The sequence below is a fragment of the Eumetopias jubatus genome, unplaced genomic scaffold (genome assembly GCF_037043125.1).
Source record: "Eumetopias jubatus isolate StellerSeaLion01/CBP00866 unplaced genomic scaffold, mEumJub1_p1.0 scaffold_6, whole genome shotgun sequence".
Taxonomy (NCBI): domain Eukaryota; kingdom Metazoa; phylum Chordata; class Mammalia; order Carnivora; family Otariidae; genus Eumetopias; species Eumetopias jubatus.
In genome coordinates, this window is record NW_028274812.1 from 16,347,906 (window position 1) to 16,366,193 (window position 18,288).

The window sequence follows — 18,288 nt, forward strand, 5'->3', positions numbered from 1 at the left end:
AGAATGAAACGCAGAGGCAAGTTTATTCAGAAAAAAGTTACGTACATGTGGGTGTGTATATATGCATATATTTGGGAGGGTGACTTTTAAAATGTAGTCTTGAAGCTGAATCTCTCTCACACGCACTCATGTCACATTAACAGAAAAATAATGCATAATAGAACTATACTCCTCTGATTTTTCAGTAATCTAGGACCATCTAACCAAGTACTATTAATTAAAGTCAGTTGATTCCTTCTGTTTATAATCCTAGACTTATGTTTTCCATAGCTGGGGAGAGGGGTGCCTTTCTCTAGGATTCTCTTGCTTGCCTAGCTTAATGTGATTAAGTGGTGTCCAGTGGCATATACTGGTTTGTTAATCTAGAGAGGAAAGCTCTTACCTACAGTTAGTGGTAACAGTGTGGTAGATTACCGTTTTATATTAACGTGCTATGTACATTTTTGTGTACATGCCCAGACACCTGCTAGTCTGAGGAGCAGAGGGTTAGCAGCTCACTTACACACCCAAAGAAATTTCAGGATACTTCTGAGGTACAACATGGCTAAAGGAGGACATTAGCTCATTCATTCTTTGAGCAAATATTTGAGCTTCTCTCATATGTCTGGCTTTTTCTAGAATATATAACAACGAGCAAAACAGACAAAGATCCTAGCTCTCAGGGAGCTTATCTTTGAGTGAGTACCTGCTTTGAAAAAAGTTCTTCAGACATGCAACACACTTACTTTAAATCAACAAATGACTTTTCAGAAGATATTCTGGACATAATTTATATAGTCAGTACAGTTGAAGACTAACAAAAATATTTTCTTCAAAACCAGATCATGGCTTCAGACACAAACAAAACCAGATCAGTCACGGTAATTGAAAATGTTGTATACTCAGTAATAGAGATCAGCAACTAGGGAAGAACTAAAATTCTAGACTCCCACAGCAGCAAGGAGGTGAGGTGAGCCACTGTTCTCATGAACATCACCCCCCCAGGCAAAAACACTTGTCTGAAATGGACCAAAGAATCCTGAGTCAAGTTTTGCTTTCCCTTCCCTTATTTTTCCATATCAGATTAGAAAGTAAACAGAATATCAGTGGAACTCTCAAGGGAAAAATTATTTATTTTAATCTAGAAAAACAGTGCAAATAATCACAGCTACTCAACCTAACAACATGTCACTTCTTTCTTTGTAGCTAGAATGGTGTCTCTCTCTCTGATAAGCAGACAAGTCCATGGACTCATTCACAGAGAAGACTATCATTTCTAAAAATTAATAATTCTCTTCCAAAAAAGAAAGAAAAAAAAGCATTCAAATGATTGAATCTCACATATGTAGAGGGTGCCTGGCTGTGACTCAGACTTTTGTGGGCACTCTGGGCCCTTCCTCCACAAAAAGGACCGAAAATTGTATTTTATGACTGCATTGTTATAAAGAAAAACATCATCCAGGCTGGGCTTCATTATCATATATTTGTTATCATATTCACTTGTCCCCTGCTTTTAAAAGAAATTAAAATGAAAACATTTTCATGAGTCCTTAAAAATGTCATGGATTCTGGGCACTGTGCCTAATGAGTAAGTCAGCTCTGGACCACAGACTCCTGATTTTTTTTTTAGGCAGGTTCCACACCCAGTGTGGAGCCCAATGAAGGGCTTGAACTCACAACCCTGAGATCAAGACCTGGGTTGAAGTCAAGAGTCGGATGATTAACCTACTGAGCTACCCAGGTGCCCCTAGGCTCTTGATTTTTAAGCTACTCAGCATTCTATTGTAAGTTAGGCAAAAGAATTTCTGGGACTTTATTGCCAGCAATGAAGATCTGCAGCAAGAAAACCATTGTTTTTACCAGTTAAAAAAACATTGATGAATTCTGAACTCTGACACAGCAGTCATCTTTACTCCATTAAAATACCATTTGTCCTTGTAATAACTTTGAGTACTTCAAGAAGAATAATGCAGTGTATCAAATATTTATGATTGCAATAAAGCATTATTATTTTGCTAGTTAAAGGCAATAAAACTCTAACCCACTGCTGTACTTATGCTTTTAATTTTGTGGGGTTTTTTTTGGTTTGTTTGTTTGTTTTACTATTTGGTTAAAAAAAAAAAGGCCTGGTATAAAATTTAAAGTATAAACGGATGAGTAAAAAATGATAATTCTATGCTTAGCAGACTGGGTTTCTTCACCTATTCCTACGGTTCTAGTAAGCATTTGATACATCATCGAGCAACATTAGCTCAACATTCCATGTCTTGACCAATAGTTTATCATGTGGTCAGAGAATGATCAAATACTTAGGAAAGAAGCAAAGCAAAATAATTGCCTCAACCTTAAAAAAAAAAAAAAGGCATGTCCCTTCCTTCGCCTTTTATCATTCATTGTGGTTTTTCAAATACCACCACCACAAAATTAGATTGAGATTTTAAATCTTGAAGAAAAACTAGAAGTTAAAAGGACAAGAAGAACTTTTCTAGCTGATAAAAAGCATTTAAAATATTACCTAAAAGACTAACTCATTAATAGCTGAAGGCCAATGGGAAGAAATGACTCCAAATCGGGTCACACTGTGGCTTACTCTTCCTGACTTCATTTTTATTCTCTCTCTCTCTCTCTCTCTATATATATATATATATATATTCAAAGTATGCATTTTCTTTTATATTTCATCCTGTGGTTACCATATATGTTATTCTGGCTCACAAAATAGTTAAAAGCAAGAAAAATTTTGCCTGCAGTGTACTTATATAAAAATACCCAGCAAACCTAAATTATGAATATATTAATCTTTTAACATGTTTCATATTCAAGTGACAAAAAAAGAAAGTAGCTCACTTTTACAGTTGAAGCCTTTCCAGTGTCTGCACTCCAAGACTCCCAATGTCTGTCTTCACCTGTAGTGGAAACACAAAAATTAACTTGCTTCTTATTACTTTTCTGGAATTACTTCAGTGGAACATAGATGACATATCAGGGCTAATTCTAAGTGCCAGAAGGAACACTGGCTGCAAAAAGGCCAGCATTTTCTGAGGAAAATGCCACATCTATACTACGGGTCTGTAATAGACCTATAACAATAATCATAATGATTCAATTAAAAAACAAAAACTTACAGGATGTGGTATTAGGAAAGTTACTGATGTTCAATCCTTGATTTTTCCCTTTCCCTTGAAATCCACACAAAGTTCAAAAAAAGGTGAACTTCCAATAGCACTAAAAACTAAGTTCAGTGACCACGGGGTGCCTGGGTGGCTCAGTCAGTTGAGCGTCCAATTCGTGATTTAGGCTCAGGTCATGGTTTCAGGGTCATGGGATTGAGCCCTGCGTTGGGCTCCACATGGAGCATGCTTGGGATTCTCTCTCTCTCTCTCTCTCTCTCTGCCCCTCCCCCCACTGCTTGCACTCTCTTGCTCTCTCTCTCTCTCAAAAACAAAAACAAAAAACAAAACAAAACAAAAACTAAGTTCAATGACCTCCCAGAAGCCGGGAAGAATTTTCTCCTTTCTGGAGAAGAGATGAAAGCAGGAGGAGAGTGGGTGATACTCAGTCTCAACCACACTATCCCTACCCCTGAAGCCCAAGTTGTCCATTGGATGAGCAACTTCCTAAGGTCATGGCCACTCTGTCCCTGATTCCTCTCCAGGGCTGTATCCCATAACTCGTCCCCCTTTCTATCTTTGCAAAGTAGTTGGGGTGGGGGTGGAAGTCTACAGGGGTGAGGTTTACATCTGATAAAATTTGGGGTGGCTTTTTTTTCTGGTCACTATTTTTAAAAAGAAGGAACCACAGACATTTCTATGTTTGTAGAGTTTTAAAAGAAAAACCAAATGTGCTTAGAAATTTATCATCTGGATAGCTTCCTGATAAAAACTTAAAAATATTCCAGTTGATTGAGGGATGAATCAAAATAAAAAGTTAGGAGTGAAAAAGTAGCAGTGGTGGTAAGTGTTAAAAGCAGGTAAAAAAGGAGTAAGGTATGCTAATTATTCTAAGAATAGTCCAAATAGAGTGAAAATTTTCAAAAGTTTTGAAAAATTATTTATTTATATATTCATTCATTCATTCATTCATTTATTTTAAAGATGTTATTTATTTGTTAGAGAGAGACACAGCGAGAGAGGGAACGCAAGTGGGGGAGAGGGAGAAGCAGGCTTCCTGCTGAGCAGGGAACCTGATGCGGGGCTCGATCCCAGGACTCTGGGATCATGACCTGAGCTGAAGGCAGACGCTTAACGACTGAGCCAACCAGGCACCCCTTGAAAAATTATTTTTAAAAAACTTTACTTTAATAATTAGCTCCATCTAAGTCTGAAGTCCTAGATCATGTTATAAAAAGTGGAGAACTGAGTAGGGATGGAGAGTGAAAGTGAGCTAATTTTATTTTATATATGAGGGATTAAAGAAAATGTAGTTTTACTGTGGCACTAGTAACTGCTTGGTATTTTTTGTTTTGTTTTGTTTTAAACTGGAGAGAATAAAGAAGGGAAATACGTATTTAAACTTAGTTAACTTTGAAAACAGTAATAAACATAATACAGGAAAGGCAGAAATAGAAATAAAAGCAGGAATTTGTAATTTAGATATTTAAAAAGCAGTCATTGGTTCATTACAGAATGAAATGCCTCATAGAGAGATTTCAGGCAAATCTAGTCTTAAAATCCAACATGAATAGAATTACTAAAGGAATACATCACAGACATGGAAGAGACTAAGAATTGAGTGTTATGTAAAAATATCCTTGTGAATAACTTAACATCTCAGTAGAAACAGTTTCTTAGATGGTATTCAATTATTAAAACTAAACCAGAAATATAAAAGCTACAGAGCTAATAAATAGGGATTAGTGCAAGGATTAAATGATTCCCAAACTACATAAAAAACTCTGAGGATATAGAACAGACGAGGCTCCCCAGTTTGTTTGAAAAAGCTAGTACAAGCCTGATAAGCGGACTTGACAAGACACTAAGAGAGAAGAGGCTTGTTTAACTTAGATAAATAAGGCAGAAGAATACTAAATAATGTGCTCAGAAAACTCAATTTCGAGTATATTAAAATAATGACACAACGATATAAATTGGGCTTATTCTAGAAATATTATATAAATAGATCTCTTGTGTTCTGTCAGTAGGTCACAAGAGATCAACACATATTCCTATGTTCAAAGATGCTGAAACAACAGGATTAAACTCAGTGTCTATATCTGATAACCTCTCAGTAACCGAGAAATCAAAAGATCATTGACCATGATTTTTAAAAAGATCTAAAAACAACAGGGGTGCTGGGTGGTAGTGGGTTAAGCGTCCAACTCTTGGTTTTGGTTCAGGTCATGAACTCATGGTTGTGCGATTGAGCCCCGACTGGGCTCTGCACTCAGTGTGGAGTCTGCTTGAGATTCTCTCTCCCTCTGTCCCTCCCCCCTCGCATGTGCATGCTCTCTCTCTCTCTCTGAAATAAATCTTTTTTAAAAATCTAAAAACAACAGACATTTTTATGAAAAAGTCCATCATAAAATATGCTCACGGTGCAATATGAAAGGAAATGAACAAGCCAAATTACCACCATCAGCAGGTGACAAGGTTGAATACCCAGAAAAGTCAAAAGATATATCTAAAAAAAGCCTAGTGGAAAAAGAGAAGGTGCCGTAAGATTATTTGAAACACAGTACATAAAAAGCAATGGTTTTTTTTTGTTGTTGTTGTTCATTTGCAGCAATGACCAGTCACAAATAAATGAAAATGGAGACAGTCTGAAAATAGACCAAAAAAAGAAAAAAAGCAATTTTTTTTTTTTTGGTTGTTGTTGTTGTTGTTCATTTGCAGCAATGACCAGTCACAAACAAATGAAAATGGAGACAGTCAGAAAATAGATCAGATTCAGAAAAATGATGCTTACAGTAAAGAATCTACGTAGAGTACATTTAAGGAAATCTTTATGATAATGGTTTCCTTGTGAGAAATGATAAAAAGCACAAATATGCTTTTTTAGAAACGGAAAAAAAAAGCAGTACTTGGCCAGGAAATTCAATATGAGGTAAACCAATGTATTTATAGTTTGAGTCTGAGATGGTGAACTGCCTGTATGAGAATATGAGAATAGCAAGAGACTTTTACAATCAGCGATGCTTATTTATAGGTGAATACTTGAGGACCTCAGAGGCTATTCTATAAATTCAAGATGGGATTTCTAGAAAAAAACACATTACGAATATTTGATTATCCGGCCTTAAGTGCAAAATCCACTCAGGTCATTAGAAACAAACAGAATTTGATATTTTTAAAAAAGCCCCTAAAACACATCATTACTCTTTTAAAGGTTGAGGAAGGGTTATAAATACTCATTGATGTTATATTTGTGAAAAGAAAACGCTGATTGCACGTCACTGAATCATTCTAAAACAGGTGACATTTTATTGCTTTTGGCCAAAGAACAATGCTAAACTTCTGAAATACATGCAAGGTGATGTTTAAAATAAGTTACATAGGCAAAATACAAGTAATGTGAGTTTGAGAATAAAAATAAATAAAATGTCAGGATTGGTCTTATAAAAAGGAGACAGAAGTCCAAAATATGTCACCATGTCCTTTTTGCTACAGTGTCTAAAATAAGTTTACCTTTAGTATTAAAGAGTGAGGAGACTAAATGTTAAATGCCCTGACAACAACTACATGATCAATTCTAGTTAATCAGAATGAATGTGAACAAAAATTATACACAAAAGGGACCAACTTCGCTCTTTATGTGGAGGACACAATAAAAGGCCTGTTAGCTTTGCAGAACCGTAATACCCAGTGACTAGTAAAACAGCTTTTAATGGTCTGAGTAGGCAGGGCTTAAACAAGGCACAATTTAAAGTCATGTGTGATAAAACACTTGTACTCATGATAATGACTTTGCAAAGACCCAAAGCATAAACATTTCTCCTAAAATGTCAACTATTTGAAATACAGGAGCCCCAGAGATCTGTACATAAGCACAAAATTTCTTATCTTTATTTCTTCGGTGAAACACATGAACTTCACAGAAGAAACAAAATTAGGGTAGAGATACACATAATGGGCTACCAGAAATCATAAGACTTTAGACCAGTGTAGACCATAATGGAGTTAATATTCATAATGCCAACAAGGGGCAAATCTCCCAAAGTTCCTCCTGTAAGTATCCAGAAAGTATTCCTTTTTTGCCCCCCCCCCCCCCCAGAAAGCATTCTTTAAATCGGTAACACAAATGGTCAAATGGACAAAAACACAGTATTTCTGAGGCGATATGCAATTGGATCATGTAAATCCAAAGGGATCCCTGCATTTGGACTAGAGTTCTGCTTCTGCCCCAGACCTACCTCCTTGGAGTGCCACTCCACAGCTGTCCATTCTGATTTGAGAAGGTGAGGTAACCTGTGATTCTAGGTCCGTGCAACATAAAACCCTCTTCTAGCTTCTACCTGCCCTGCTTTGAGCTACTTCCCATCCTTCATAGACCATAAGCGGGTAACAACAGCTAGTGTAATTCAAACCTTCTTAAATTGGTTGTTGAAAGTGGGTGGAGTGATATCATCTGCTGGTTTCAGAAGCCCAACATCTATCTACCCTCCTTGTAGCAACCACATTAACATTTCCTCTCCTTTCCCCTCCTCCCAGCTCCTGCACTCTGAATGACATTAATTAGGCTAAGCTATTCATCATGTTTCACCCCCCTGATTACTGTGATTGGTTCATGAATAGGACATGGCCCAAGCAGACCATATGCTTTACTGTTGGACTTTTAGATTATTTCCATTTTTTTCCTCCCTATTACAAGCAATGTTGTACATGGTCCTTGATTTCATGTTCTACCTTGTAGAACAGGAATTGGAACTGCTGGGATGTTCATTATACACATGAACATTGTTGGGTAACGCCAAATTTTTTTCCCCAGAGTAACTGTACCAATTTACACTCTGCCCACAGTATATGAGAGTTCACTTTGCTCCATATTATGGCCAACATCTGATACTAAAATATTTTAATTATAGCTATTCTGGGTAGGAAATGATATTTTTGTGGCTTAAAATTGTATTTTCCCAATTACTAATGAGGTTAAACACATTTTCATATGTATGTTGGCCATTCATGTTCCCTTCACTGTGAAAAACTTGTTCATGCATTTTGCCCATTTTACTATAGAATTATCTTTTTCTAATGAATTCGTTGGAGCTTTTTATATATTCCCCAATATAAAAATTCATATGCCTGTTTTGGATTATGGTTTATCTTCAGTCTCTCTCTTGACAAACAGAAGTGCTTAAATATGATGCTCTAATATATATCTCTTTTTGCTGTAATGATTTTTGTTTCTTATTTAGCTACCCCAAGGATACGAAGCTATTCTATCACATTTTCAACAAAACTTTAAAATTGTGTATTTCACATTTAAGTCCTTGATCCATTTGAAATTACTATTCATGCTGTGAGGCAGGGATCTATTTTCATTTTTTTCCATAAGGATAACCTATTACCCCAGTATCACTTATTAATTTATTCTTTCCACTAATTTCAGGTCCAGCTCTGTCACATATTAGGTTTCTATATAAACAAGGGCCTGTTTCAGAACTACTCTTTTATGGGTCTAATTGTTTACCTCTATCGCCAAAATCACTTCTAAAATACTGTGGCATTATAACAATATAAATAACATCTCTAAATCCTTCTACCTGATTTTTCTTCAGGAGTTTTTTGGCTATTTCTGGATCTTTGTTCTATATAAATTTTAGAATCAACCCAAGTTCCACCAAAAACTTGCTGGATTTTGACTGGGATTGTACTGGACCTGTATTTGGGAGACTTGACATCTTTTACCCCCCCCCCATTTGTTTAGATCTTTTAAATATATCTTTAATAAAGTTAAAGTTATTCCATTTTTTTTACATAAAGGTCTCACAGATCTCTCATTAGATATATTTCTAGGAACCTTATTTTTCTTATCACTGGTGAAGACACCTTTTAAATGTTATATTTGAAAATATACAGAAAAGTAGTATTTATTGTATTTGTCCTTTCAGAGAGCCAAGTTTTGGTTCTGAGATGCTATATGTACACATAATTGTTCAGACATAAGCAAGAAAACCCACTAGCAATGAAATTCACAATAGAAACTGGTTGACCAAGGTGGAAAGGGAATGGGGAGAATTAAAATGATCAAACATTTCAGAATAAGAACGTTAAACAATTTCATGAATTTTTCATTCATGCAGGTAATTATTTAAATACTGAGACTTGGTTTTTATTCATTCATTCATCAAGTATTTAGGATCTATTACGTACAAACATACATTTCTATTCCCAAAGAGACCTCCAAAGACAGACATTCTATAGCTTTCCTTGCAAGCTTAATCCCAGACCTGTACCCCTGAATCAAGTCAATCTTTATTTCTGATTTGACATGTCTAATTGGTCATTTCTTTCTTTGAAAGAAATACAGCGGGTCTCGACCACTTAAAAAAACCCAAACCCTAGAATTTGGAAGTGGAGACTATGGAAAAGGGGTAAAAATCTTTCAATAGCTAATATTTGTTGGTTTCCTTACCAGTCAATATACCACTCTTACCTACAATTTGATTAAATTATGCAGTGAGCACCTAATGTATGCCAGGTGTGGGGTTATGGAGTAAAGGACAGTGCCTCCAAGAAAATCTTCTCCTATAACAAAATGGATGTGTTCTTGAAAAAACTATACACATCAAGCAGTTCGGATAAGTTGAATTATTTTCAGTGGCATTTTAACAGATACAAAATGAAGGTTCTACTCACTCAACCCTGATGTTATATATCAGGTTTGCATATCTGATCAGGCACTACATGCTGCATATGAATAAAATTTAGAAGTGAGTTGAACTTTTAAGACAAGTTCAGTTTTTAGTCTGTATCGATTCCTGGGATCCACAGGGTCACACACCAAAGTAGGTAGAAATGATTAAAGTTCTTTATACATTATTAAGATATGGTAGGCTAATACCGGCTACGTTCCAACCCTGAGCCATACTTAATGGTAAGTTGGCTGTGAATTTTTTTTTTTTTAAAGAAACCAAAAGCAGATAGACAACAAAAACTGTGCATACTAGATTCTGATGGCCCAGACCTTAGTTTTGCTTTGTTTTTGAAGAGACCAACAGTCGGCGTAATTACTTACCAAAGGATTGTTAATTCTAATACTTAGTCAGAAATTAGGAGTTCCAGCAGGTGACCCCTGCCTCGTACTTTCCCCTATGTTCCTCTCTTTTTTTCATTCTTACAACAAAGTGGACCTCTTAATAAGGAAAGCTGGCCAAATAGAACTGGGGATTTCAACATCATTTTCTTTTTCCCCAATGTTGGAGGTGTCACTGCGCAAAAATGTGAAGTAGTGAATGATTCTTGAATGAATGACCTTCATTCAAGGGCTGTGAAAGGCACTAGGGTTACAAAGAGAAATACCAAGACTTTGCCCGAGACAGCAGGCTTCGGAGGGATACATATCAGGGAACAGACTGGATGGTGGCTATATCTCAAGGGCTACTGTACGGTTATCAACACATTCCCAACTCACTTCCCTATCACCCCAGCAACCCATGCCACTCGTGAAGTACCTGGAAGGCATCCAACAGCTGAGCACCAACCGGGCACTGGGCGCTGGTGCTGATGATCCAACAGCGACTAGGACAGATTCGGTACTTACCCTCACAGACCTTCCAGCCAGTGGGATGGGGTTGGGGGAGGGGGTCTCAGATTCAGCTAACAACAAAGTCCAGAGGTAGCTGCAGTTACACGGTGTGCTCTTGAAAGCATAAAAGTAATACAATTTTAATATTAAAACTTGGGGCTTGGTAACACATCAGTGGAGGAATACTATAGGTAGGGCAAATGTTTCCAAAGATCTGCAAGTCCAGACATAAATAAGAAGCAGGGAGGTGACTAGGAAAGTTGTAAGATTTGGCAGATTCTGTATTTAATAAAATGGAGGAAGTCACGGAAATGGATGAACATTTCTAGAATTTTATAAGGAATGCCTTCTAAGGTTAGAGTCCATGAGCCTCTTTCAATCTAGATCAATAACTGTTTGGAGTAACTGAGATGTGGAAGCAAGCAGGGAAAAATGAAAGATGTTAATTAACACAGAGAAATTCCCTAAAATGAACAGAATTCAGATGGCTGTGGTTTTGAAAGCTGGAATATTTTACAAGTAAAATTGATTTTAGTATAAGGAAACAGAAGATACCATGTTTCTTATGCCAGATATTTAATAATCTGATATTTTGGGAGACAGCGTTAGAGATCTGAATTTGTGTTTGCCTGTTTATTTAATGGTAGAGTACTGATTTTTCCTTTTTTTTTTTAACCAGGCTTCTGTAAAAACACTACTTTTATTCAGGCAACATATGGAAAAAACTGTTACATCATTTCAGAATGTTATATTTAGAAAGGTAATTTCCTTTCACTGAAGGTTTTTTTTTTTTTAACCTTTCCACATCAGTCAAGAAAAACAGGCTTTGACTTCAGTTTTTTAAAAATGAACTACCAAATATATCACAGAGTTTTTATTTAACATCCATCTTGAGGATATTTCAATGAGCTTTCAGGTTCATGGAGGAAAAAAAAAAAAGGAAACATGCATGTGGAGGGCAGACTTCCAATAAAACATTTTACAGTCCCTACCAAACAGTGATTTATTCATCTACGTCTTCCTTGCCATTACAGCAACTAGGACTTCCTGGAAATCTTTGGTTTTGCAAATGTGGTCTGTTTTTACTTCTAAAAAGAGGGGAAATGCTAAAATTGAATTATGTAGCCCATGAGGAAAATAGACGGGTGATAATTGACATATGCATAGAGACCTTGTCATTTTAAATCTGTACTTGAGAAAACTATTTGTCTTTTTATTAAATATGTCATTAGGGTACGTTGTGTGTGCTTAGACAGTTATTTTGCTGATTTAAAAAGATTCAAACTTAACACGAACGCTATTTCAAAAATACTTCAGGGAGTCTGCACTTGACACCATGAGCAGATAAATATTTCTTTTTATTTTTTTAAGATTTTTTATTTATTTATTTGAGAGAGAGAGAATGAGAGAGAGAGAGAGCATGAGAGGGGGCTGGGTCAGAGGGAGAAGCAGACTCCCTGCTGAGCAGGGAGCCCAATGAGGGACTCGATCCCGGGACTCGATCCCGGGACTCCAGGATCATGAACTGAGCCGAAGGCAGTCCTTAACCAACTGAGCCACCCAGGCGCCCCAGATAAATATTTCTTCGGCTTCTGCTTAGATGCATTTTTAGCCCAGATACTTGGGTATATACAAGTTACAAGAGCCTGCAATAGCATGGGCCTTTGGTCATATGATTTTAAACCCAGAACAACGGGCAGGACTCTAGTAGTACATAGATATACTAGACAGGACATGCTGCCACAATTTTCACTATGACACTGAAATACAGTAGCTATATGAAAACACTGAGATGTAGTACCTACTGCCATAAAGTTAGTTAGAATTGCACTTTCCAATGTAAATGCTCAGCAACCACAGATATTGTTTAGCATCCATTTGCCCCATTGGACCACATAACACCCCATTTCCTTTGTGTGCAACAGGATGCCCAATGCCTACCACAGTGTAGTTGCTCCCAAGTAATTATTAAATGAATGAGTAAAATATGCTGAGTACGTATGGTAAGCAGGGTTTCCAGTGGGAGCGTCCAAAGGCTATATAAATGTTGACAGAACAGATTGTTTACTGAAGAAGGGGTTGAAAATAGAGAAACGGGGAACTCTTCCAAAGTTCCCTGAAAAGACAGGAGGAACTGGGACCTAGGGCCCGGAGTGCAGTATTAAGTAAGGTTGGGCTACTTTGGCTGGTTATCACAAGGGACAGGCACATGGCAGTTACTGGGTTTGATGGCAGGCAGTGGCCAGCATGTTCTTAGGTGATTTCTGGTTTATCTATTTATTTATTTTTTTCCTGGGAAGTAAAAGACGAGATCATCTTCTGAATGTGATGAGCGAGAATGTGTATTTGGGAAGAGTAGGGAAAGCGAGATAAGTCATTTGCAAGAGTGGGGCATGAGCTGACTACGTCTGTCGGTATCACACTGTGTGTCATCAATGACCAGGTAATAGGACCTCAGGTGGGACACTGGCCTGGGCATGCACATAGCAGAGAGCAGGGAGGAAGGGTAGGTGGCACCACAGGAAAAGCCTTGGCTTTGGCATCAGGACAGCTGCGTCCGTGCCCAAGCTCTGCCAGCAATGAGTTGCTAGACTTGGAGGAATCACTTTGTTTCCTTAGCTCCCAGGTTTCTGCCATTTGTAAAAATCACAGGTGGCTTAAAGATCTCCAAGGCCCCTTCTAGCTCTAAAAGGGCTAAGTCTTTATAAAATAACCGGCAAATGGTCTAATGGCTGTATAATTAACACAGAATAAAAATTCAGAATTTTAACTGTCTTGGCACACGGCTTTCTGGCATGGATTACAGCACGACCTCCCCTCTGCTCTGCCTTTAACCCTTCTGCCATCCTGCCATCTATACAACCAACATGATCACGTGACTTTCTGCTTCTCTGCTTCCATCCTTCCAAAGGTCCCCCCACTGCTGTCTGGGTGAGTCCAGATTCCTCAGTCCAGCCCAGGAAACCCTGCATCATCAGTTCTGGCCTCACAGCTTCCCTGAAACACAAACTGCAAAATGGATTTAAAAAGAAAGAGAGGAAGAAAGAAAGAGAGAGAGAGAAAGGGAGAGAGAGAGAGGAAGGAAGGGAGGGAGGGAGGGAGGAAAGAAAAGAAAAGAAAAAAAGAGCATTTTCTCTATTAAAGGGAAAATAAAATAAGGGTTCTTCAGCCCCTAAACATTCCTATTCACTACTTTAGGGATACGTGTATTGTCGTTTGCTATTTTTAGCCCAATTTAGAAACATCAGACTCAGAGATTTGGGCCCAGCACTTCTTGGTAGCAACAGTAAGAATTTGTGGCTGAGTTAAAATATACTAAAGTGAATTCCTTTCACTTTTCAAGGTGACTACAGTGTAAGTTAAAGCCTTCCTAAAAGAAATGGGCTTTCCAGAGGAAGTGAAGAAAGAATATAAATAACATTACCCCATTCATTAAAAGAATGGTATTCAATGATGTTTACACAAGTGGTTCTCACTTTTAAACTTAAATCTAAATATATTTTAAAAGCTGTATGTAAAGTAGTAATTTACTGAAGCCAAACCACAGAGAAATTTCAAGAATGCATCCAGATTGTATTATCCTATTCTCAGCTATATAAAAAGAATCTTAATAGCTTCTATTTTGGTCATCTATTGACTAATTGTTACTTAAAAGAATGTTGCAACACAAAATAATTTGAAAAACTGTTGCAAACCAATGAAGTTTCTACTTGAGAGGTGGAAATGGTTTAAACCCCTAACCACCCGAGTAGCTATTTTTATACAAGAGGTACCCGGCAGGGACAGCCTCCTCCCGGTCACCAGAACTCCCCATCTTCTCCCTCCTGTGCCTGGGCATTTGCTTGTCCTCTTGACACCCTTATTTGCCGTCATTTCAGGAATCACACAGAAGCAGTGGTGATCCTCAGCAGGAGTGAGAGAGAAGCAATGACAAGAAAGGTTCAAGCAAGGGCCAAGGAGTGTTAAGAGAAAGGGGAGACTGCTTGTGCCTGACAGGGCCCCAGAACCTTTTATGTAAATGGGGTGGAGGGAGGGCAATCAGAGTGAGTTCTAGGGAAGAGTCAGGAAATGGAAGGAAAGACATTTTACAAGCAACTGGAGAGCACAGGAAAGTAGGAAAGCCTAAACTGCTTCAAAAAACCAAGAGAGGTAACTCAGCTAGAGCTAGGGTTTGGGTGGAAAACAGTAATGCGTTCTATCTAAAAATTAACAAATTAAAGTAGTGTTTGATGCTGGAAAAGAAAAATTCTAAGCAATCCAAGAAGATCATCTGTCAATTTCATCATTGTCAAGAACAATACTTTCACAAGGACTGGAATAATACTCACAGATATTCATATTCCTTTCATGGAAAAAAGAACAAGAATGGGAAAGTTATCAGATTATTAAATAAATAAGTGCCAAAACAGAAAACTAATGGCCTAAATGATAGAATTTATATGGCTAAAGACTCACTCAGTAGGCTGCAAAATTTAAATCTCCAGAACATATAGCCAAAACAAAGAGAAGGAAAATATGAAAGATATGGAGAATTGATTCCAAGAGGTCCTAAACTCATCTACAGGAGTTCTCTGTGAAGACTGCGTAAGTATTAGTGGGGAGAAAATATCCTGAGCCTGAGCAGACTTCAGATCACAAAGGTCAACAAAAAAGATTCAAAAACAGATCACTGGTGAAATATCAGAAGTAAGGATAAAATAAAAATTCCCATAAGCTTCAAAGAGGTAAACAGACAGATGCATATACAATCAACTAAGTTACAAGAATCAGTCCAGCACCAGACTCACTGGTTACACTAGATTGTAGGTATCCAAGGGGCAATGCCTTCAAAGTAGAACTATCATTGTGAATCTAGACTGAAATTATCAATCAAGTGTGAAGGCAAAATCAGACATTTTCAAACGTGCAGTAACAGAGCTTACCATCCATGCATATTATATATAAAAAATTACTCCAAGGAATAGTCTACCAAATGAAGATATATAAAAAGTTACTCCAAGGAATAGTCTACCAAATGAAGATATATAAAAAGTTACTCCAAGAAACAGTCTACCAAATGATTCCTCTCTACCATAAGGAAGAGAACATGGCATGAAAAAGATAGTAGGAGCCAAATATAACCCCAAAGTAGAGGAGTGTATAAATGAAGCTGTTGGAAAAATTTTCAAGCACCAAAATTTAGTGATCCAGAATGGAATTTCATTCTCCATGGATCTGGGTATATATTACTTGGCTCCGCAGTGAATAATATTTGCATATTGGCTTTCATTTGTTAGGAACAATCCACAGACCAAGTAATCATTCATAGTTACGCTGTGACAATAAGTATAACAGAAGTATTAAACCATGATACTGTAAAAAAATTAGAGTCTAACACGCTGGGAGGTTATAGGTAGGGCTGACCCTCCTGGCACTGAGAGTGTTCCCGGGCATGGGACTTCCAGTGCTAAAACTGGGAAAGTCTTGGGTAAGCCAGGACTAGTTTGTCACCTTAGTCATAGTGGAGAAGAGGTGAATGAAAGATGTTAATATCCCCGTTTTGCAGAGCCAAGGCTCAATAGAAGCTTTAGAAAAGAAATAAGTTGGTGAAAACCAACATCAATATAGCAACTGTTAGCTGCGGCTGAACTTGAAAATGGGGTTTTTATGTTTGATTTCAACCCCTTCCAACGATTTAGATTTTTAAAACAATACATCCATTTAGAGTCGAAGAAGTCAAGTCTTATTCATGAGGCATCTAACTTCTAACAAAGAGAATGTTTCAAAATGAGCAAAACCTAAGGCTCTGACCGTGGGGAGCTAACTAAAAATGATCAAACGGGATTTTTATCCAAACTATGATAGGAAAGCAAGAATACAAACAAAACTGGGGAAAGGAGGATCTGTTCCAGAAGCAGTGCCTAACCTCTCGTGAAGAATGGGTGGTCACAAGAAAGGACGGGAGGAGGAAGTCTTCAGTGAACCAGGAAAAGGGACCGAGTGAGCCGAGTTAATCATGTAACAGGTCATTGGAAGCCATACTGTCATTATAGCTGCTGCTGGGTAAACCATCGTAGTCTGGTCCCTCTACCTACAAGCTGCTCAAAAGACATTCTGTTCCCTCTCTAGAGGTGTGACTATTTATGGATGTCATATATTACACTAACATAAAGGAAAAAAAAAGCTTGAATGATATACCATGATCTGGCTGTTTTATGCCAAAATTGTTACTCATATAAAAAATTCAAGGGGCACCTGGGTGGCTCAGTTGGTTAAGAATCTGCCGTCAGCTCAGGTCATGACCTCTGGTTTCTGGGATCCAGTCAGGCTCCCCGCTCAGCGGGGAGTCTGTTTCTCCCTCTTCCTCTGCTTCCCTCCACCCCTCATGCTCACTCTCTCTCAAATAAGTAAAATCTTTTAAAAAATTCAAAATAGGGCTTCTTTTCATGAGCATTAACACTTTGAAGTTTGCCTAATGACCCTGAAGAGGGATTTGTATCTATAGATTTTTTTTTTTTTTTGTCTTTAAAGAGAACCCAAATCTTAGGTATGCTGAAGCCAATCATTTACACAGTAAGCTATTGACTTATCTACAAAGGATAACACAACCCCAAAAGATAACGATTGTTTCATTTCCTTCAACTTAAGAATGCCCTCTGTTAACACCTCAAAGATATATTATTTAAAATTTAAAATGGAAAAAGCCCATCATCCTGCCTTCCATAAGTCACTAACTACCAAGCACATAATCAAAATCCATTATGAGTGCCATCCAGTGCACGGAACGAGGGCCCACGATGCATTTAACAACTTACTGGGTACCTGCCAAAATCACTGCACATCTATCAGGTTTCCTTATTTTAAGATCCACTTAACATTTTAAAAACATACCTGAGATCAGGACATAGCTTATAATCAACATGAACATTTAGCATGGCTGGGTTTACTTGGGCTCCCTGAAGCTGTTCGGTCAATTGAGTATCTTAAAAATCCAGAGTGCAGAAACTGAGAAAATCCAAAAATATCCCATCCATAACTCACTGGAAACATGTTTGAACCCGTGAAAGGAATATAAAAAAATATAGCTCCAGATAAGCTGAGATGTTAGTCGTACAAGTGAAGACAACCTAGATGAGAAACATTAAAAAGGACAAAATCAGACCGAAACAGACACACTTCCCAGTTCTTGTGAATTACAGATTACATACAGTTAATCCACAAGTTCCAGCAGAAAAAAACAACAGAACCATGATTGCTCTACCATGTCCACCCATGGCTTTCATATTTTTTTTTTTTTTAAGATTTTTATCTATTTATTTGACAGAGAGAGACACAGGGAGAGAGGGAACACAAGCAGGGGGTGTGGGAGAGGGAGAAGCAGGCCTCCCACGGAGCAGGGAGTCTGATGCGGGGCTCGATCCCAGGACCCTGGGATCATGACCTGAGCCGAAGGCAGATGCTTAACAACTGAGCCACCCAGGCACCCTGGCTTTAATATTTCTTATTTTAATTACAAGACTCTTAAAATGCTCATTTGTTTATTTCAGGGCATTAAAAATATTTCAGTGTCATTTATTAAAAGTGAAATTTGCAGTGCGTTAAGTCTCCATGACTCCCCAAAACAAAAAATTTTTTTTCCCTTTAAAG

The 18,288-nt window shown here is 37.7% G+C and overlaps 1 protein-coding gene across 1 annotated transcript in view; it reads right to left on the bottom strand.

Annotated features, from left to right (window-relative positions):
- Window positions 1-2,881, bottom strand: part of PLEKHG1 (pleckstrin homology and RhoGEF domain containing G1) — a 165,852-nt gene extending 162,971 nt beyond the window's left edge. Inside the window, exon 1 of the mRNA XM_028103317.2 lies at window positions 2,827-2,881. The gene's annotated coding sequence lies outside the window, so the exon portion shown is untranslated. The remainder of the gene's footprint in view (window positions 1-2,826) is intronic.
- Between the last annotated feature and the right edge of the window lie 15,407 nt (window positions 2,882-18,288).